The 22,696-nt window shown below is 40.8% G+C and overlaps 1 protein-coding gene across 1 annotated transcript in view; it reads left to right on the plus strand.

Moving 5' to 3' along the window:
- Positions 1-22,696, plus strand: part of LOC129724757 (protein embryonic gonad-like) — a 287,918-nt gene that overhangs the window by 170,901 nt on the left and 94,321 nt on the right. The window lies entirely within an intron of this gene.

The raw sequence follows: 22,696 nt of genomic DNA on the forward strand, positions 1-22,696 counted from the left end.
TTTTGACGTAGAACTACGTTTTTCTTTAGCCTACCACATAGGGATGTAAATAGGAAAACTATTAACGAAAAGGGGACGAAATATGTCCCTTTTTAAATGCTTATAAATCGGTTTGTTTTCAATCGATTTTTTTCATTTTTGCAGTAATTGTTTGGGAAATTATACACGCATCCACCCAAATGTAGAAAATTGTTGATTGATTATGCAAACTATTGTACTATTGATAATTGTCAAGCCTTGTTTAAACGAAAATTACGTCCTCTGATTGGTCGTTATATGATTGCTTCCCCAGCAAGGTCGACAGAATCATATACCTTGCAATTGAAAACATGCTATTTGGCCTATATAGGAGCCTGTTTCAGCTGAAGCCGCTCATAATAGTTCTAGACAGCGACAACAGCAGTCGTCCTTCCTTAGCAGCAGCACTAGCCCTGTGGTTGGTCACCACGTCTCAGGAGCAGCGCGGTTTTTCTCAGCGTGTGTCGCCAGACAGCCATTATTCCCCCGTGTTAGGGCAGCACGAAGATGGTCATCACCAAATCCAATTTTGAACAGCAAAATGCCTTTTTTCAAGGCAAAAAAACTAGTCATTGAAAGTTAATAATTTTTGACAACGTAAGCAAGCATTCTGTGCGGAATCTACCAGTTACATCTGTCGCGGCCGTCTAATTTACAAAAGGTGAAATAGCTTCCACAGTGCATGTTGTCCGTGTATATTAACTCCTCCACTGTTGGGGCAGCACAAAGGTTGCTACTTTTTTTTATCCAAGGCTTTTGAAAAGATTGCCAAAAAACTAGTACAAGAGTTTATAAACGCTTACAACCTGATAACTCCGTATCAATTAGGGTTTAGAACTGATTAGTGCACCATCACAGTCAAACGACATTCACAAAATTGTCGACAAGAATGGTGCAGTTTTTCTGCTTTCAACTGACTTATAAAAAGTATTCTACAGGGGTTTTCACACCAAATTACTGAGAAAACTCCCACATCAGTTAAGCTTTTCCCGAGAGGCAGATTAACTTAACCTTTGCTCTTTTGATTATTCATAAATGATTTTGAACAGTTCTTCATAATACAAATATTTGTTGACGATGTTCGAGCTTAATTTTTGTTCTATCAATTATTTTGCTTTGCTAATTAATTCAGATCTTGAAAATATTCATCGATGGTCAGAACGAAATTTTCTCCTTGTAAATACTTCGAAGACAAAAGTAATGTTTATTAACAGACGATAAAAATCATCTCAATTACCGAGTACAATTTTCGAATATGAAACATGACTTAGCTTAGCTTCATTGCTTGACTGATGCACATATCAACAGTTGCTACTCCGTGATTGATTTGGATCAGTAAAATTGCAACGCGACCATTGAACGAATTTTAGTGACTCAATATTTTCTAACGATCAATAACGACGCCTGCCCCGTCCTTGGAATCAAGTTAAATGAGGGAAGGGACGTCAGTGTGACCTTTGCCGTATTATACTGTGTTAACCTCTGCATCTCCACAAAGATTACAGGAAGGATATTTTTTGTTACTAGGGACGGGTAATATTGGATCAGGACTCATCTTGATAAGTGATGAAATCATCTGAGTGATGAGTATATATTAGGGTGCCAGCCAAAATGGTCATTAGACTGGGACACAGTTGTATGGGAAAAAAGCGTTGGTGTAATTTTTTCGCTCCCATGCACTTTTCGTGTTCCTTATGGGTCCTGTAACAACTGTGTAACTTTTCAGATCGATCGGTGGAACCCCTGATTTGCGCCCGATTTTTAAAATTTCCATACGATTTTATATGGGAAAGTCCACTTTTTCAAAACTTATCCTCTAGAAATTTCCAGTTGGCTCTTAAAAATATACCAATACATGATATTTGCAGGAAATTTTCCTGGGAATAATTCTTCTCAAGACTGTAAGGCGCTACAAAATTTGTAGAAAAAGTTATTCACCTTAAACTGATCGAATGTCTGACGAACGGCTCAACATTGAATTTTTCCAGCAACACTGCTGCAGCATGCTGCTGTTGCAAACTCAACAACGTGATGAGAAACAGTTTCGTATAGAATAAGGCTTGAAAGCGTGATTTTTTGCTCATAGTATCTTCGGATAAAATGCTTAGAATATCAATCCCTATATTTTGATAGTATTCGTTGTGTGATTTATACCCCTAAAAGTGAGAAATCAGCATTCTAAACACCCCTACGTAGTGAACAACATTTTTTTGTGCGATTAAGCTTGAAGGTTTGATATTTTGCTCACGTTATCTTCATTATCGGAGAGCTTGCTTAAAATATTAACTATCAAGTTTTAATGTGGATTGATTACTCCCCCTAAAAGAGGGAAGTAAACTTTCTGAACACCCGCGTCGTGTGACAACTTGGGTTCTGGTGCCAATTCAATAGATCATACCCTGGTGTCTTTCAGAAAGGAGTTTGGTAGATACATAGCTACAATTTGTGCAGATACATGGCTAGCAGGTCACTACGAACCACCGTATCTGGTATAACTTTGTTCTTCCAAAAAAAATGTACCCTGTGAAAAAATAAAAAAAATCAGTTTTTTATAAATGTTTGGCTGTTTTGGATAATTAATTTATAACTTTCTTCTATTTTTTTTTCAAAAAATTAATAATTTATTTTTAAAGTGCATATATTTTTTTTTTTGAAAAACTAAACTATTATCTACAACTCTGCCGAAGATGTCACACCGCTCAAACGAATCGTTTTGGCTCTAAAAATTTTTTTAATCATCATGTACTATCCAAAAAATCACTTTTCAATAGCTTTTCTAAAATGAGATGTGTTTCAAAAACTTGAACCAATAGCACAAAATGGCATCTTTTGCCAATAAAAACGTCTATGCAAAGTTTAGGGTGCTAGGGTGCCAATCATCGTATGGAAAAAAGTGACCAGAAAATTTAAAAAAAAACCTATACAAAATGTTTACCTGCTCGAAAAAAACACCCTGTGCGGAATATCAGCTCAATCGGACTTGAATTGGGTTGGCGCAAATAGTGAAAGCATTCACTATTTACCGTGAGACGCAATCTTAGTTTTGGTTGAGATAATTTTTTTTGCACAGAGTAGTTTTTTGATACATTTTGTAAATTGGTTTTGTAATATCTTGCCATTTTACTTATAATTTTTCCAATTCAACATTGCCACCCTAACAACAATGATATAAAAAATATTATATTTTAAGGAATTTTTCTATTGGTATACAGTGAACAGTGATTTTTTTCATTTTATAGTCATTTTTACACAATATTATGAACCATCATGTGTCGAATAAATGAACCACCCTAATGAAACATAATGTATTCGCTGCTAGTTAAAGTGTATATCATTATACAAGCTATTTCGAGAGACTAGTGATCAATTTCAAAAGATAAATTCTAAACATTTTGAACTCCACCTTCCATAATTGAAAAAACGACTCCTAGAGAGTAGATTTTTGCAAAATAAAAAATTCAGATGACACCAATTCTCGACGTTTCATGCGTTTTTAAGTCGTTTGGCATAAAAAAAATTGAAAACCGAAACCCTTGAGTGATTTTTCGGTTTTCAAAAAGCCAAATTTCAATCGCTTTGCGCCACCCCAATTCAAGTCCGATTGAGCTGAAATTTTGCACAGGGTGTTTTTTTGAGCAGGTGAACATTTTGTATATGGTTTTTTTTTTTATTTTCTGGTCACTTTTTTCCATACGATGATTGGCACCCTAGTATATATAGCGATTCTCTCGATGTGAGATCGTCGCGCGTTCATCTATCCAACCTCTAAAAGTATACACGAAGTTAACTAGTAACTTGATAACGAAGGCGGAGCGATAAGTATCGCGATCCTATCGGTGACATGAGAACAATAAAACAAAAGTGTTGTGTTCTGTTTCGCGTCGCGTCCCGTGGGTGTTGTCAGTCACAAAACAATGAATATCGCGTACATTTATTCAACCTAGAGACATACAAATGTTCATGAAGTTAACTCATTACGAAGGCCTGATTCTTATTCATTTATTTATTTATTTGTTTTCCGATGAGTATATGTATCGTGATTCCATCGGTGCGACGGCGACACCTTTTAAGAAGCATACAAATGTTGTCTCTTCAAATGTTCGTGAGAAAGCGAATAGGTTTGAACCAAGCGAAGTAGTGAGGAGGCTGAGAATTAACCCTTGTTTAAGTCTTTTCGTGACCAAAAATGGCCTGCTTCTAGCTAAGGTTCAAACTCACGACCATCTGCTTACCCGAGTGGACTGTTTAACCTTGCGGATATTAGCTCCCCAATCGTTTTTAGTCATGGATCTCTAGATTATGATTATGTTGATTAGGTCTCTAATTTGGCAATCGTATTTCAGCGCAGTACTCAACAATCTACGTAGGTTTAGGTCACCTATTCATATCACTTTTACTGCCCCACTTTACCTATGGATTGGAATTAACATCAAATCCAAGCCATACTTTCGACTCGGTCTTGGAGGCTGTTATCTTCCAATCGTCACTTATACCTACTACGCGGGAATTCGACAGCTCACATCCAACAAGTGCGTTGTCTACCGCGAAGTCGACAGTCTCTATCGAGATTCCTGCTGAATAAAGTTTTTGGTGGTCTCCGGCTTTTCAATTATATGCCCAGCAGCCCAGCTCTCTGCAGCCTGTTTTATCCGCTCGACTATATCCGTCGATTTATATGTCTGGTACACTTCATGGTTCATGCGTTTGTTTGCCGCCAAGGATTGAACTCAAAAACACCAAGAGCTCGTCGATCTGCCACTTTTAGTTTCCATTATTCATGGCCATAGAGGATCGAATATCAGTGTCGTATAGAGTGCTAGTTTGGTACGAGTTTGCAGGATGTGGAACCTCAGCTGGTTACGCAATCCCTAGAAGGTTTTTCAGCTGCTTTTCCACCTCGCCCATGGATGGTTATTCATCTAGCTTTTTTATTATTCCCAATATCAATCTTGCTTCTTTCGACGCCTCTGTCGCCGTTCAACAGCACATTAAAACGTTGAATTCAACGCCTCATCACCCCAGAATTTTCGGCCCTCCGCCCTCCCAAGAACACGCTTTCAATGCTGACGTTTCTCCCGGCGATGCAGTCTTTTTTTAGAGGTTTTAGCTGCTCGATATCTTCACCGGCTCTGACGCATTGGAGTCGTAGCAAACATGCGACCTCTGGTGGGATTCTTCTCATTCGTCCTTCGCAACACTTCATGCGCTGTGGTGTTGATCGTACTGAGGATCTGTCTGTACTCGTTCAAGTTCAAGTTCCCTCCGCTTATCAACTTTCTGCGAGTACTCTGCAGCCAATTCTCCAGTAACTAACCGCAGGATGTTCAACCGTATCTTCAATACGTTTAACAACCGGGTGCGGATCTTGCAAACCACGAGATAGTGATCCGAGTCAAGTTGGGTGTATCCAGGTTTGGTTTCGAATATTCCGGCGTGCAAAATAAGTGCTACAGATAGTATGTCTCTGGCTGCAGCGAAATTGATAAGCTTCATGCCATTTTCGTTCGTATCAGAGTGTATTTGAAAAATCTCAGGCTATTATGGTGCGGAGGCATTCTCTATAAATTTCGGGATAAGAAAGGTTTTCCTACCCGACCTGCGCATTTGTATTTATGATGGAGACTTTTTCGTGTTCTGGGCAGAGCCTGACAAAGTCATTTTCAATTGATAATTATGAGGTTCAATTATAATATTATAAGGATTATAAGGAATCAAATGAAAACTGCTTGAGTGCTCTTGTTTTGCTTCTGACAGCTGAAGGGCTCTGAAAGAAACGAAATGGTTATCTATTGAAAGCGGAGATCAACTGCGTCACTATCACCTGACGATTATCAATTGACAAAGACAATGAGCGCTGACGAAGACACGGTCGCGCATACAGAGGGAGAAGGGAGTAAAAAATATCGTGACAATATGAAACGAAGGACGCCAATACCAGTTTCACAAACCTAAGTTACTACGGTGTATCAGTGGCAAAAAAGCTTCCGAAACATTTACTCTCTCCGTCACTCTCTCCGCTAATCGAAACAGTCATCAGTTTCTTTTGAAAGGATCCGATGAACACCAAATGGGAAGAATTTTTGGGAAATCAAATCTGTTTAACAGCGAAAATGTTCATCGTAATTCGATGACAGCAGCCGTAAAGAATCTACTGAATATGACGATAAATAATACTGTACGTCTTTTCAAGGAGATCATAGAACTACTTCTCGTCATCGGGTTTATCATTAGTCAGTGCCTACACAATGATTAGACTATAATTGAATAATATGCCCTCAATTCTCAACACTCAACGGTCACTGATCGACCTCCATCTAAAGACCCGCTTCATCTGCTTCCCAATTACAATGAAATCAACTCCTCTGTCTGCCCTCATGCTGCCACTATAGTAGATGCGGTAGAATTTACTGCTCGGAATTCACGTTCACGTAGCTGCAACCTCCCAATTCACGTAGCTGCAACCTCCCCATTTACCTTCCACAGATCTCTAGTAAGGATACCTGCGTATGCCGGTTCTAGTAGAGTCCTTACATACCAAGTACGAGTAGAAGAAAGAAATATTAATCGAACAAAACCCAAACCCGTGAGGATATAACAAAACCCAAACTTTAAAGGAAAATGGGCGTTGTCATCATACGTCGAACCACCACAAAATCATGGCTTCCTCTCTAATATCAATATGCGAAATTTTGGTCTCATAAGACTTCCAATCAATGTTACGTGTGAGGTCATACGCAATATTGATTGGATCCATTGGAGTTGACCCATTAGCAATTGAGATAACAATTGGTAGGTGATCACTACCGTGGGGATCGTTGATTACTTTCCACCGGCAATCTCACGCTAGTGATGTCGAGCAAAGGGTCGAGCGCTTTCACGTGCTGGAGGATTAGGTACATGTGTCGCTTCCCCAGTATTCAAAAGTGTCATATTAAAGTCTTCGATTAAGTTACAGATTGAAGAAGATCGGTTGTCGTCGTACAGCAACCCCCATAGCGAACAGTGAGAATTAAAATCTCCCAATATCAGAAAAGGCACGAGAAGCAACTCTGCTATATCAGTGAGATGCCTCTGTTCAATCCGCGCGGATGAAGGGATATATAACGAAACCAGGCATAGGTGTTTCCCATTCATATTCGTTTTGATGGCACAAAATGACAACTATTGCCCATATAAACGTTTACGCAAAGTTTCAGACAAATCAAACATAACAATAAAAAAATATTAAAACTGAGACATTTTTTGTGAAACTGCCCATAACAAATATTTACAGATATTTCATTGGAAGTCTCTGGGAATAATAAATAGTCTGTTACTTCTCACCAACGAACAAACGAGCCGCGGAATGGACGCAAAAAATTACAAATTGACAAACGGCAAGTAATGAAAGTCAAAAGATACTCATTTAAAAATCGATTTTCTTCGCTCGAATTCCTAACAACAATTTGCATCTTTTAAGCAGCAATTAAGCATCATTACGCGTTATTTGAAGATGCTCTACATTTTCCTTTAAGGTCTCGTGAATCGACGTAACACAGAGTCTACATTGATAGGCACAACCCGACCCGGCTCTCGGACCGAACTCCAATTGCCACGCGAAATATGATCCTTTTTTTCCGTAATTAGCTAATGATGCATTGATTACATCATCACGAACAACGGTAAAATAAACAAAGTAAGCTATAAAACAAAATTGAACCAGCACGTCCTGAGCAACGGCGGCGGCGGACAATGTCAGTTATCGGGCCCGGCCAGAGGTAAACCGTACCTTGCAAAGTAACCTGCAGAACCGAAATAAGGGCGACCCATCAGGCGAACCCGAAAGCAATCAGCAATCATCCTTCGCGTCGAACAAGCTAAAGTTCCCATCGAAATCGTCATCACGTGAAAACTTTCAATAACTATAAAATTATTTCACCTCTTTTCTGCGCGCTCTAATGATTGTTCATAAAAATTGATGGCATTATTATTATTTAACTGGCACGTTTTTAAACAGCTTCTTTTGGGCTCCGCGCGGAATAGTAGTTTGCAGTTCGGGCTTTGGGGACCCGATTATCGCTTCCCCCCTGGGTGGCGGTGGCGGTGGCATTGGTGCGGAGCCGGTGGTGTGCGCTTATTAAATTATCGAAAATATAAGGCACCGGGGCAAGTTTCGCTTATAGCGCTTCTTCGATGCTGTAATTTGGTAACATAACATATATCGACTGATCGACCGACCGGAGCGGCTGGAAGGCTATGGGTAGCGTTTTTGTTTTGTGCCCAATCAATGATCCCGCGAGATGTGGACTAGTGTTTTGCTTTGTTGCCAGGTTGGCTTAGGAGCAGACTACAGCGAAGCTCCGCGACTCTGTTGCACTGGAAGCGGACGATTATTATTATTGGGCCACGACCACGGAACGACACAATACGGTGAACAGAGATGGTGACGGTGATGATGATAAGAGTGATGACGTTCGTGATGGAGGATTGTTGAATGGTTGGGTTTGGGATTGTAGCTTCTGAAATGACATTAGCGGCAAGAGTGCCAGTGTGATGGATTTGTTTAAGTTCAAAAATGTTATATACTAAAATTATTTTTTTAATGCTTTACTTTATTGGCACCGAGTTTTGAATTAGATGAAGGTTTTCAATAATCAATAAACAATATACAATAAACAGTATTTAAAGAAACTTCAATTGGGTAGAATAACCTTCATGTTCACAGTGGGATTATGTTAATGAAAAGTGAAAACCGTTGCATTATTAAATTCCTTCCCGCAGTACTGGCAACGCTTCCCAGTGTAGCAGAGCGTACCAGCAACCGGTCGCTCTGCTAGTAAAGTGTTTTCTTGAGGCGAGAAAACTGACAAAAGGCCAACGCGGAGAAAAACAAAACCCCATGAGCAAATCATATCGTAAAATGGTCATAAATCCTTATAAAGATATATTTTCGAAAAATCGTAAAAATTTATGACTTTATTAAGAGTTTGCTTACGATTTTCGGTCGGCCTCCATGCCGCCGAACGATTATCGATCTCTCCGCTACGGACGTGAAACTGGTTCGATTTTTTTGGCCGTTCGGCAACCCGAGAAGGAAATTCAAACCATTCGGTAATTACAGCCGATTTTGAGCTGGGTGGATGTGTCGGATGCTATTAACATTCCGATAGTGCTCCGGGGATGATTTGGCCGGGGCAGACGATTGTCGACATCGTCGACGATTTCACGGCTCCGGCCATCGTCGATCGTCGATTGATCGAAGTGCGATCTCGAGATAATTGAAGCCCTTTAATCAGGCAGATGCGCGGTCCAATTGTGTGCCGACCGATAAACGAATTAATGTGCGTCCATTCGATTAAATGGATTCGTCGCAATATCGGGTCGTGCTTTTGTATGTTTCCGAGACAGCCTGGGCGACACTTAATAAGTAGACGGAATGGTGATTCGGTCATACGGCTGATTGGGGCGATAAGTTTTAATGGGAGCAATTTCCAGCTTGGAAATTGTGGGAGAATCATTGCTGACCTACTTTTATCAACGAAGAACTGAAGTTATGGAAAAAATCAATAATGATGTTTCTGGTCAGTTGTGTAAATGTATCTAGGTTTGTCTACACATAAATGTGCAAAAAACACAAAACATAAAATACTTTATTTGTGTCTCAACTTTGATGTTGGAACTGACTTTCGAATCACATCACATGAATCAAATCACTTCGGCTCTGAAGCAGCGTCTGCTTTTTACTGAGCGGATCGCCTCCACTCTCGCGTGATGCGGCCATAATCGTTCAACTTTATGACTCTATATTAAATTTAATTAGATCACCAACCGTAATGAGATTAAAATCCTATTTCATGTTTGGCAACTCTTGTTTTGACGTTCCTCGTCTGTTCCTTTCGATGGGCTTTTGTATAGCGCTTGATACAACGGTCGTCTTCGTCCCTCGTCATCGCTCGCGATGTGGCTTCAAGTGTGGGTTCGTCGCTTGTGAAATTGCTTCGCTCCGATTATGGTTGGCGCATGTGTGGGACGAATTTGCTACGGATGTTTTTTTTTTCGGATCGAAAACGCGACGAAACTGGGCGGCTCAATCTATTAGAAAATTAAAAAATCATTACAGTAGGGCCTAACCTCTAATAACTGACAAACGCGGATGGAGTGAAAAAAAAGCTCAGGTTTCTGCCACTTCAGCAGACACCCGATTAGCTGCTTCGATGTGCTCGGATTCTCTCGTTTCCCTTTGGCTTACGTTTTTCTTCGCCCCATTCAAGCTCAGATTGAGGAAGTATTTAAAAATTAGAATTACAGACAATTACTAGTAGCATCCAGTCAAGGTAGACAGCATGCCCTATTAAGCAGCGTGTTAAGCTTGGAGTCAAATGATGCATCGAAGCAGTTCGAACCTGTGGCAGCGCCACAGGGAATAGATTATTCTCCCCGCGAACTACTTTGCACTGTTAAGCCAGCAGTGGGATCAGCTGTCAATTATGATGACAGTTTTGTACACACGAGAGAGGTGCGATGGGAAATATTATGGCTTGAGTGCGAGTTTATTTGCGAAGCAGTATACAGGTTTTCTAGATGAATACATAAAATTATAAAAAAATAAATAAAAATATCAGGATTTCAAGTTAGGTATCGCACCTGTTTTGTAATAAAAAATTCTAGTTGTTCCCTGTGTAAATACAATATAAAAATATCAAACTTTTCTAAGCTCATAATACAGCCTTTTTAACACTTCAACGTATTTGAGAGTGAAGCTTTAATATGCGAACAAATCATTTGTCAGATCGAGTCTGCACAGAAAAAAAAACTGAATTTTAACGTGTCACGTAAAACTGTTTGTCATTTTCAGTTGCTTCTGACGTAAACCACGATTTTGTTCGAGAAATACGTACAATATAATTCAATTTTCAGTTGCTTCTGATGTAAATCACGATATTGCTTGAAAATTATGTGCACTATCATTTGAAGTTGCGTGGAATATTATGGAATGTTCTATCATGAGCGATGGAGAAAATCCGTTATATGAGATTCGACATAAAGTTTTCTCATTGTGTAGTACCTAATTGATTTCTAAATCATGTGGAATCCAAATCCAAATCTTCCATTTGAAATATTCATTACTCAAAAATTCAATTTTTTTTTTTTTAAATTTTCACAACTTTTTGGTTCAGAAAAACACTACAACGACTGGAATGTCTTTGGCTTTATACAGGAATTGCTAACAAAATCTTTGGGGTTGGGGTTTTATTTCACTTGGGCCATTGTTGTTCATACCCAGCTTCAACTAAGGGTTTGCCATTGTGATTTAGCCACTCGTGTACAAACTGTTGTAGCGCAGTAAAAACATTTAACTCCCCTTCTACCTAGCTGATGTGATTTATTAGGTAAGCTTAACACAGATCAGAATAGTGGTAATAGTAAGCATAACACAGAGGAATAGTGGTCCCCGTGGCTCTGTGTTTAGCGATGTCGGTCGGCTAGCTCTCCCAAACGGTTGTGATATCGGGTTCGATTCCCGATCGAGTCGAGGATCTTTTCGAGCTGGAAATTTTCTCGACTCAGCACTAGGGCACGGTGTATCGTTGTACTTATCCTACACATGCAAAATGTGCCAAAAAACAATATCGATAACGAATTCTCTCAACTAATCTAGTTGATCGAGACCGCTATTAGCCCCAAGGCTAAGCGTGCGATATTGTTGTTGTTAACACAGACCAAAACAAAAATCACTGAAGGATCATGAGCATAATCTTTTGTCTTTATTTAGAGATAAGTCGACGCTATATCTAGAAAATATGGCGGGTCAGGTAGATAATTCCATTTGAGTTTTTCTATGTAATTTTCAACGACTTCAGCAGTATGAGACCGAGTGTTTTTTTTTTCTTCATCTATAGTTTATTTGACACGGCACAAATACAATTCAATGTTTAACGGCGCCAATTATATCTGGTAGCTTACTTTCTAAAGTATCTTAATAACTAAAAGCAAATTTTTTATCCTCGCTGCCGACTACGAGCTGAAACTAAATCTAACTTAAAGCTAGAATATTTTGCATTAAAAGCACAGGTTTGCTGTTTGATGGTTTTCATTGCCATAGGTAAGCAGCATATTAAATTTGTTCCGCTGCTGGGCCAAGATATTACGGACTGGCATATTGGGTTGTTTCCATCGGGCCTTGAGAGTATCGTGCGGGTCTGATTGCTGTTTCCGGATCCGGGGTCTTAACGTGTTCTTGTCGTTTGGTTGGATGTAGGCGGAATGGGATAGGACTAAACTGGGGCGTGGATGGATTTCAGGAAAACGTATATAAGGGACATGTAGGATAGGTCACGGCTCGCCAAGACATCACGAACAGGAGCAGCCGGCTGCCTACCTTCGGCCTGCAGGGAAGCTATTAATCTAGACCTGGCGTCACGGTGTACAGGGCATGACCAAACAACGTGCTCTATGTCGTGATAACCTTCACCACAGGCACAGATACCACTCTCCCCGAGCCCAACACGACGGAGATGCGCGTCAAATCTATAGTGATTGGACATAAGCCGGGACATCACGCAAATGAAATCCCGACCTACATCCAACCCCTTAAACCACGGGTTCGTCGATACCTTGGGGATTATGGAATGTAACCACCTTCCCAGTTCCCCCTTGGTCCAAGAATTTTGCCAACTGATGATCGTATTCTGACGTACAAATGCGAAAAATTCATTAAAGGCAATTGGTCTTACATAAATATCACCGTTTGTTGCGCCCACCTTAGCCAAAGAGTCCGCTTTCTCATTACCCGGTATCGAGCAATGAGAAGGGACCCACGCTAAGGTAATCTGAGTAGATTTTTCGGATAAAGCACTCAGATGTTCCCGTATTTTCCCCAGGAAATACGGAGAGTACTTAACATCTTTCATCGATCGGAGAGCCTCAATGGAACTGAGACTGTCCGTAAAGATGAAATAATGGTCCGTGGGCATTTTTTCGATAATCCCTAGGGTGTACTGAATTGCAGCTAATTCTGCGACGTAAACAGAAGCAGGATTATCGAGCTTATGGGAGACGGTTAAATTGTTATTGAAGATACCGAAGCCAGTGGACCCATCAAGAAGTGATCCGTCAGTGTAGTACATATTGTCGCAGTTGATGTTTCGATATTTATTGGAAAAATTTTTAGGGATCTGCTGCACGCGTAAATGATCCGGGATTCCACGAGTTTCTTCTATCATGGATGTATCGAAAAACACAGTAGAATCAGAAGTATTTGATAAGTCGACACGATTTGGAATATTCGAAGAAGGGTTAATATTTTGGGACATGTGATTGAAATACAATATCATAAAACGGGTTTGAGAATTAAGTTCGATTAACCTTTCAAAATTTTCAATCACGGGACGGTTCAAGACCTCACATTTGATTAGAATACGAGAAGACAGGCTCCAGAAGCGGGTTTTCAATGGTAGTACTCCAGCTAAGATCTCCAAACTCATCGTATGGGTCGATTGCATGCAACCCAAGGCGATACGCAAACAACGATATTGTATTCGCTCCAGTTTGATCAAATGTGTGTTTGCTGCGGAGCGGAAGCAGAAACACCCGTACTCAATGACAGACAATATCGTTGTTTGGTAAAGCCTTATAAGGTCTCCTGGGTGGGCTCCCCACCATTGTCCGGTTATTGTACGAAGAAAATTCACTCTTTGTTGACATTTTTTCATCAGATACTTCACGTGACAACCCCAGGTGCTTTTAGAGTCGAACCAGACACCAAGATATTTGTGTACCAAAACCTGAGAAATCGTTTTACCCATTAATTGTGTTTGAAGCTGAGCAGGTTCATGCTTCCTAGAAAAAACTACTATCTCAGTCTTCTCCGGAGAGAATTCAATACCTAGCTGTGAAGCCCAAGCAGACAAATTGTCCAAGGTATCTTGCAATGGTCCTTGCAAATCGGCAGCTTTGGCTCCTGTAACAGAGATTACACTGTCGTCTGCAAGTTGTCTTATCGTGCATGAATTTGCCAGACATTCGTCGATGTCATTTACATAAAAGTTGTAAAGAAGGGGGCTTAAACATGAGCCCTGGGGAAGACCCATGTAGCTAATGCGAAAAGTTGCCAAATCGCCGTGCGTAAAATGCATGTGCTTTTCGGACAACAAATTGTGCAAAAAATTGTTCAAAATTGGAGAAAATCCTTGTCGGTGAAGTTTGCCCGAAAGAATGTCAATAGAAACGGAATCAAAAGCCCCCTTAATGTCCAAGAATGCAGACGCCATTTGTTCTTTGCGAGCATACGCCAGCTGAATATCTGTTGAAAGCAACGCAAGACAATCATTCGTCCCTTTGGCACGGCGGAAGCCAAATTGAGTATCTGATAGTAGACCATTTGATTCGACCCAATGGTCTAAACGACGGAGTATCATTTTTTCCATCAATTTCCGGATACAGGATAGCATTGCAATCGGCCTATAAGAGTTGTGATCAGAAGCTGGTTTCCCTGGTTTTTGGATGGCGATCACCTTTACTTGCCTCCAATCCTGCGGTACAATGTTTTGCTCCAGGAACTTATTGAACAAGTTCAACAAGCGCCTCTTGGCATTGCCGGGTAGATTCTTCAACAAGTTGAATTTGATTCTATCTAACCCAGGCACGTTATTGTTACAGGACAGGAGGGCAACTGAAAATTCTGCCATCGTAAAAGGTGATTCTATCGCGTCGTGGCCCGGAGACGCATCGCGAACAATGTTTTGCTCAGGAACAGAGTCCGGACATACTTTCCTGGCAAAATCAAATATCCACCGACTTGAAGACTCCTCGCTTTCGTTGACCGTTACGCGATTCCGCATTCTTCGGGCTGTGTTCCAAAGAGTGCTCATCGATGTCTCCCTCGACGTCTCGTTCACGAACCGACGCCAATATCCGCGTTTCTTTGCTTTAGCCAAACTTTTAAGCTTGGTATTAAGCTCCGAATACCGTAAATAGTCGCCAGGTATACCTCCCTTCTGGTAGGCCTTAAACGCGTCGGATCTTTGCGTGTAGACATCGGAGCACTCTTTGTCCCACCACGGAGTGGGAGGCCGTTCTTTGATCGTTACGCCGGGATATTTCTTCGTTTGGGCTTGCAACGTGGCGTCGAGAATCAAGCCCGCGAGGAGGTTGTATTCTTCAAGTGGTGGATGATGTTGTATCGACTCGACCGCTTTTGAAATCATTTCCTCGTATAACTTCCAATCGACATTCCGTGTGAGGTCATACGGAATGTCAATTGGTCGCATGCGAGTCGACCCGTTATTAATTGAAATGAGAATAGGCAAATGGTCGCTACCGTGAGGATCAAGGATTACCTTCCATGTGCAATCCAACCGTAGCGACGTCGAACATAAGGATAGATCCAAAGCGCTTGGGCGCGCTGGAGGTTTCGGGATACGTGTCATTTCACCGTTGTTTAAAATAGTCATGTCGAAGTCATCGCAAAGGTTATAGATTAAAGAGGAGCGGTTATCATTGTAAGGGGAACCCCAAGCCACACCATGAGAGTTGAAGTCTCCCAAAATCAAACGTGGCGAGGGAAGAAGTTCTATTAAATGAAAGAGCAGCCGTTGCCCAACCTGTGCTCTGGGAGGAACATATATTGAGGCAATACAAAGCTCTTTACCTTGTATTGTCATTTGACATGCGACAACTTCGATACCTGGAATCGAGGGGAGGTTAATACGATAGAAAGAATAGCACTTTTTAATCCCTAAAAGTACTCCTCCATATGGGGTGTCTCGATCAAGGCGAATAATATTAAAATCATGGAAGTTGAGATCAATATTTGAAGTAAGCCAAGTTTCACAAAGGGAAAATGCATCGCATTTGTTTTTATTTATCAAAACTTTAAACGAATCAATTTTTGGTAAAATACTTCTACAATTCAACTGTAAGACAGAGATAGAAACCTTCATATACGCAGTTGAATTAGGCATCGAAGGATACAATCGCTGCTAGGAGGGGCCATTGGGCAGTCAACTGCTTCAAAAATGATCTAACTGTTGGGAGGAATGCTGTAAGAAAAATTTTAATTGGATCGGGTACATTGAAATTTTCAAAAATCCAGTCCACAATGTCAGAAAATTTCACTAATCCAGAGTTTGTTTCATCAACTGGATGTGCAAAAGGAACAACTGGGGTTTTAGATGTTCCTGGCAGTGCTGGGAACTCCTTCTGGGACTTTAAATTTGCAAGCCCAGGAGGAGTTTGCTTCGGTTTTTCCGCAGCACTGTTTGGTTTGTTCGTACTTTTCATTACACTTTGGGAAATCTTAGGACCTTTACGGGGAAGTTTAGGAGAAGAAATATTTTTCCTCTTCCTAGACTCCCCAGGATTGGCATAAGAAGTTCCCGCTGATGAATCGTCAGAATCGGTTTCATCGGAAGGCAACTGATCAAAGGGGTTCGATGTTATGGTAGAAGTGGTCACGGTCTTCTTCAGCATCTCAGCGTAAGAACGCTTTGAACGCTCCTTAAGTGACCGCTTGATTTTATCTCTGCGCTGCATGTACACCGGGCATGTGGAGAGCTCATGCTGGTTTTCCCCACAGTGAATACATTTTTCAGCATTAACACTGCAAGAATCTTCCGCATGAGTCTCCCCACACTTGCTACATCGTGCCTTATTGCAGCAGTAGGCGGCTGTGTGGCCTAACTGCTTGCAATTGGTGCAATTCATAACACGGGGTACATACAATCGCACAGGCAGACGAACCCGGTCGATCGAGACGTGGCTAGGGAGTGCAGATCCGGCAAACGTAACGCGAAACGAGTCTGACGGAGTGTAAACTTTTTTACCGCCGACGAGAGACATGGACCGCAATTGCTTACAATCCAAAATCTTCGCCTGTGTTTCGGTATTTTTGAAGCAACCGGTTGCGCTTTTTAGGATACACTCGACAGACAGACTCGAATCGGTTATGACACCGTCGATCTCCACGTCTCGTGCGGGTATGTAAACGCGATACTCGCGTGTGGAGAGCTCAGAGCAAGCGATAGCATTGGCCTGTGTCAGATCACTGACCACGACACGGAGCTTGTTAGGTCGGACCTTGGAAATTTCGGTCACGGCCTTGTACCCCTTCGTCAGGTCTTTTGAAATTTGCAGTATGTTTAATCGCTTTGAATTCACTCCTGCCTTTGGACGAAAATAAACAGTATAGCTGCCCTGTTGAGATCCGTCCGGGTAAAGCCTGGGGCGAGGGGGGACTGGAGAATTAACAGGGGAGGGGGTAACAGAAGGGTCAGGGTCAGGGGGGCTCGGGGATGGTGGCACGGGAGGCGAGGGATCTATATCCATCGCGCTAAATGTAGCGCACGAGCGCACTAGCGCCGACAAGAACACGTACCTATTTACTTCTTCCTTCCAGCAGTGGTTGTCCGATCGTTCGAAGCTGCACCCAAAGCAGCCAGCGGCACCAGTACAGCAGCACCAATACAGCCACCAGCAGTGAGCCGGGTGTGAGATCACTCAGCACAGCGACACGGACTCGACTGTCAACTGATGGCTTTGAATAATACACTCTTTTGTTTGGCTATTCGTACACACGGACCGGATTGTAACAGAACGACCACTTTGCACGTCCGTTTCTGTCGAGTGTTCGACGCGGAATGAGACCGAGTGTTGTCATGCAGTAATATCGCTTTTTCATGCTCCTACTTCGCAGCCGTTTTTCGCCTAGTGCTCGGCTCAATTGCACTAATTGAACTTAAGACCGTTACCCAGTGTTGGTTTCATGCGTTTTAGGAGCATGACCGAGCAGACCTCTTGACTTTCTTTATTTGGGTTGTTGTAATGAATCCATATTTCATCACCCGTCACGATGCTTTAAGGCAAAACCCTTCCTTTTTTGCCGCTGGAGAAGCTGTTGCCAGATGAAAAAAAGATACTCAACATCTCTTGGCTTTAAATCATAAAAAACCCAAGTTGGTTGGGTTCGAAACATTCCCAAAACATGCGTGGTGAACAGTCGTCGGCATCATAATTATCGCCTCTTAAGTGACGGTTAATCTCCCAGATGGTCTCTCAGTGCGATGCTGGCCTAACAAGCGAGTCGTCGTAGGTTCGAGTTTCGGCTCGGAAGCGACTGTTAGTGTGAATAGGATCGTAGCGCTAGCCCCGCAATTGTCCTGTTCATTAAACAGTTGGCTGCGAAGTCTGTGCACAAATAAATAGAAGGCCGAGTTCCGAATTGGAATGTAGCACCAAGGCATTGCTTTTTTTTAAAGTGACGGTACCAATCACGGCACGTTGTTTCATTCACTGCAGTATTTGCATTGCATATCTCTTTTTCTTTTTACTTTTTTAATCTTATTCTGGCGTTAAAATGATGCATGAATTTTAAATTATTTAAAATTCAAGTTTTTCTTAAAATTTAATAATGAGTGATCATTACGGTATTTATACATCGATACATAACAAATACCGGAGTCCAGTTTTTTGAAAAACGAAAGGGCAATGTCACTTAAAGCGAGAAGTTAAACTGACGCAGACTATCTTTCTAGGGTTAACTCTCGATGCACTTTAGCGGCCTCATTTTTGAATAAAATGAAAAAAGTAACACTTCCCGCAGATGATGATTGTTTGGCACAAAATTGTAAGTTTTTACGTAACTAGTATTAAAGTATTAAATTTTTTATTTTTATTATTTACATAACTAGTATTAAGTATTAAACGCCACAGTTAAATCACAAACGAGTCAAAGCGATTCGTTTACCATAAACTTCAGCTTGATTGATCACGGTTTAGATATGTCAAAATCGACCAGCACTTGTTCCTGGCACCATCTATTGACAAATAGCGAGAATTCAGCTGTCTAGTCTAGTCTAGTCTAGTCTACACTAACACAGCCAGTACTTGAAAGGATCCTGGAAAATGATATCCACCATTTAAAAAAAATGGTTTCCATACATTTTTCTTGTCAACGGCCAGGCCTACTGTGTAGCGCAATATAATACAATAAAATCTAAGAACGGGGACAATCCGTACCAACCGATCCGTATGTAAGAAGTATTATACTTAATTCGTTGGGAGTGATAAAGCTAAGAAAGTACACTCCTTTGTTGACGAATCTTCTGGGATGGAACATAGGTATTTCCTCCTTATGTTCGGGTTTCAAAACCAAGGATATAGCGCCTTTACTCGCTTCAACTGCTACGGTTGGAACTTGAGTACTAACTCTAGTCCTAGCATTTTTAGCTTATGGTTATAGCGCCATTACTCGCTCTCTGAAAGTTACGCGGAATAAAAATTTGTATATGAAAAATGAAAAGCCTATTACGCGTTGGAACCCAATCTTTGTTTTAGTAAGTAAAGTATGATAATATCATGATTTGCCGTGGTAGGCAATGCGATCAAAAACTTGTTTTAGTCTCGTGCGTGGATTTATATTGCTGAACATATGTACAAAAACAAGCCGAATACTGAAATGACGATTATTGTCGAGTTTGCCTGATTTGTGGTACAGTGCCTCCACAATTATGGGTCAACTACAATTATGGGCCACTTTTACGTAAATACGTATATTCTCAGAAAACTGAACAATTTTCATTGGCAGTGGTATTTTTTAAAACTTACCTTACCTTATTTATACGGTTGAAATGATAGAATGTTGAAAATGTCACTAAAAACAATAATTCTGCTCGGTGCAATAAGTGGAGTGACCCATAATTGTGGTAATGTTACATTTTACGGTACACAATTGTGGGTCAGTCCATATTATCGCTATTTTTTTCTTTTGCATAATAATACATCGCGACTTAAAAAAATAATTTATTATCAAACTTTGACAACATTAGAATAATTTTTGTGATGGATTTGAATGATTTTATAGACTGAATGATCTTGAATGCCAAAAGTGACCCATATTTGTGTCTTTTACTATGCAAGTAATATTTTTCTCCTTAACCGATTTACACACATCAGTTGTAGTGAAACTAATTGTCGATCGAAAGAATACATCAGAACAAATTTTTTCCTATAATTTTTCCGATTTTATATTGAGATCGAAGCAAGCTGTGATCAAGAACGGACGTGAAAATGTTTCTCGTCGGAATTTTTCATCGTTTTTTCAAGTTTTTATAAGTTATATATTTTTTATCTGGAACAGGAATGTGTCTACGTTTATTGAATGAAGGCCGCTGTTGTTTCGGTGGGAATTCCGAGTGTTTGATTTGAATCGCGATGAAGTGTTCCGAGGGTTGTCGAGTACGGTTGGGGATAGTGCAATAATGTCGACGTATTTTATTTAGCCTTCCCGTCGCGTAATCGTTATATTTTAAGTGCAAAGGGTGGAGTAAAAGGTAATACGAAATGTGGCGGTTTCGTATTATCGGTGAGAGTGACGTCAATGTTGAAATCCGTGAAAGATTCGTGCAATTTTGTGGCTAATTTGTGAGAGCTGCATTTCTTTTTCGGTGGCGGAGCACGTTTCCCGCTAGCCCTGGCCTTGTCATAAGTGTGTGTGAGTAAGTGCAAGGTGAACAAGGAATAGCGAGAGAAGTGCGAGTGCAGGATGACCGTTGCTCTTGCGTGCGACACTTTCTCGCACTAGCGTGATGGTTCAGAGAGGACGCGGGAATTAAAGGATAAGTATTAGTGTTAGTGACGTTTTGCCTGTGTTTTTTGTTTGATTTGCATGGCAAAAGGGAAGCAATGTTTTTTTTTGTTTTTTTTTTCTCTGCTTTCATTTTGAGCAGTTTTATGCCCTTGTTTTATGATTTTCCTAGCTTTTGAGTAAATACTGAAACACATAGACAATTTTTAATTTAATTAGGGTAGGGAACGGCTTAAGCAGTAGCGCCTATTTCAATCAGTCGAAGAAAACAGGCCTCAAACTCCTGCATTTTGTTCAATATCGACAATTTCAATGATGGAAACAAAATCTCTGATTGTCTAGCTGTCTTACGAATATAAGAAATACCGTTAATCACAATGAAATCTGTGAACAATTGTAAATGAAAAAAATCGACCTATATTGCAGCCATTCAGGAGCCACTTCGGGTGCTGAAAAAAAAACGCCTGCAAAACAGATGGAAACTGCTTAAAATAGGTTCGGGGTGATTGGAATAGTGTCCCTCGATTGGTAACTTTGATTGATGATTGTTAAAGTTTGCTAACTTAGTTTTACAATCTGAAAACAAGTTTTGACAGAGAAAACGATAGCGAACATATTGATATACTTCTGTTTGAGTTTCACCCAACACATTTCGAGTATTTCGTCTGAATACACAGGCGGTTCCTAAAGCTGCTTAGAATATGTTCCCTACCCTAAGTAGAAATCTTGTCGGTCAGCATGGCAAATAAATTTTGATTGCGATTGTTTTGGCATTTTGTTGAATTTAATTAGTGCTCGGTCTTGTTAGACATGCATATTTGCATTTTTTAAATTTTCTAGCTATGAATGCATGAAACTTTGCCAGTTTTTCATACTCAGTAGGTATCTTCGCTTCATTATTCAAGAAGTAAGTGGTAATCAACGCGAAATACCGTGTCTCCGCGTATGCGTCGGTAAGAGGGAATAGAGCGGTCGCGCAGAACTTTCCGGGGTAAACGTGTTTTCGGCCCAGGTGAGCTTTGCTCAACTATGGATTTTCGGTGTGTTGTGACTGCCGAGGTGTACCAAACCATTTATTCGCAGACTGTCCACCCGTAGGTTCTATTTCAGCATGCAGTGATTCGGAGTAGGTTCCGTTCGTTCGATAAATATCGTAAATAATTAATCGCGACAAAACATCGAAATTAATCGCCACCAAATATCGCAATTATATGCAATTAATATCAGGATTATACGCGACTCGTCTGTCAACGCACACATCCTTCTTTTTCTTTCTTTTTTCGTTCGTTTCAAACGGCGATGGCCAAGCAAATAGGCCGTTTTTGAAGTTCTCTTGCTGACCGCTTGCAGTATGTGTTGAGGGCCTATATATTTACTTTTTTCTTGTTTTCGGTTAATGCATATCTGGTTGCTTCGTAACATTGTGTAGTCAGCTGAGATAAATCAATGAGAGATACGTTTCGGTAGTTGCAGATTGACTTCATAAACAGATTTTAGAATATTTGAGTCTGTCTTGATTTGATTAGGTCCGGTATCCTTGCGTGCGCATTATTTTTGCGGTGTTACATCATCAACCGGAATGAGTTCGGATCGCGTTATGATTTCCGTAAAAGATATAATGAACTCGTACACGCGATATTTGGTATTATGAACCCGGTATTAGAACTCAGCGCAATCTTTACCAAAACGAAATCTGCTGCAAACCTTACCCTTTTCTCCAACATCCCAGTGATTTCTCGTGGAAGTGCAGAGGTGTTCTCGGCTTCCAATAAAGCGAGTATCACGTCAACATATTCCTATACACACTCCTTCTTTGACCTGCATTCGGATGCGGCCGGCGCTGGTATTGCCTAATATAAAGATTAAGGTCACCAGTTTTTACACATTGAGGATGAATGTTAATCCCAAGCATCATCTATTGGTTCTCTGTGTAATTACAGCTGATCTGGCAATAACGGAGTAGCAACCGCGGGCGGTCAATCATGCTCATGCTCATGCTCATAATTTTTCCGATTTTATATTCTTTGAATATTCAGGTAACACGTTGACTGACCCATAATTGTAGAGGGACTGGTATTTCAGGAACAATGGTTTAACCCGTTATCTGCCTACCTGAAT

The sequence above is a fragment of the Wyeomyia smithii genome, chromosome 2, assembly GCF_029784165.1.
Source record: "Wyeomyia smithii strain HCP4-BCI-WySm-NY-G18 chromosome 2, ASM2978416v1, whole genome shotgun sequence".
In the NCBI taxonomy this organism is placed as follows: domain Eukaryota; kingdom Metazoa; phylum Arthropoda; class Insecta; order Diptera; family Culicidae; genus Wyeomyia; species Wyeomyia smithii.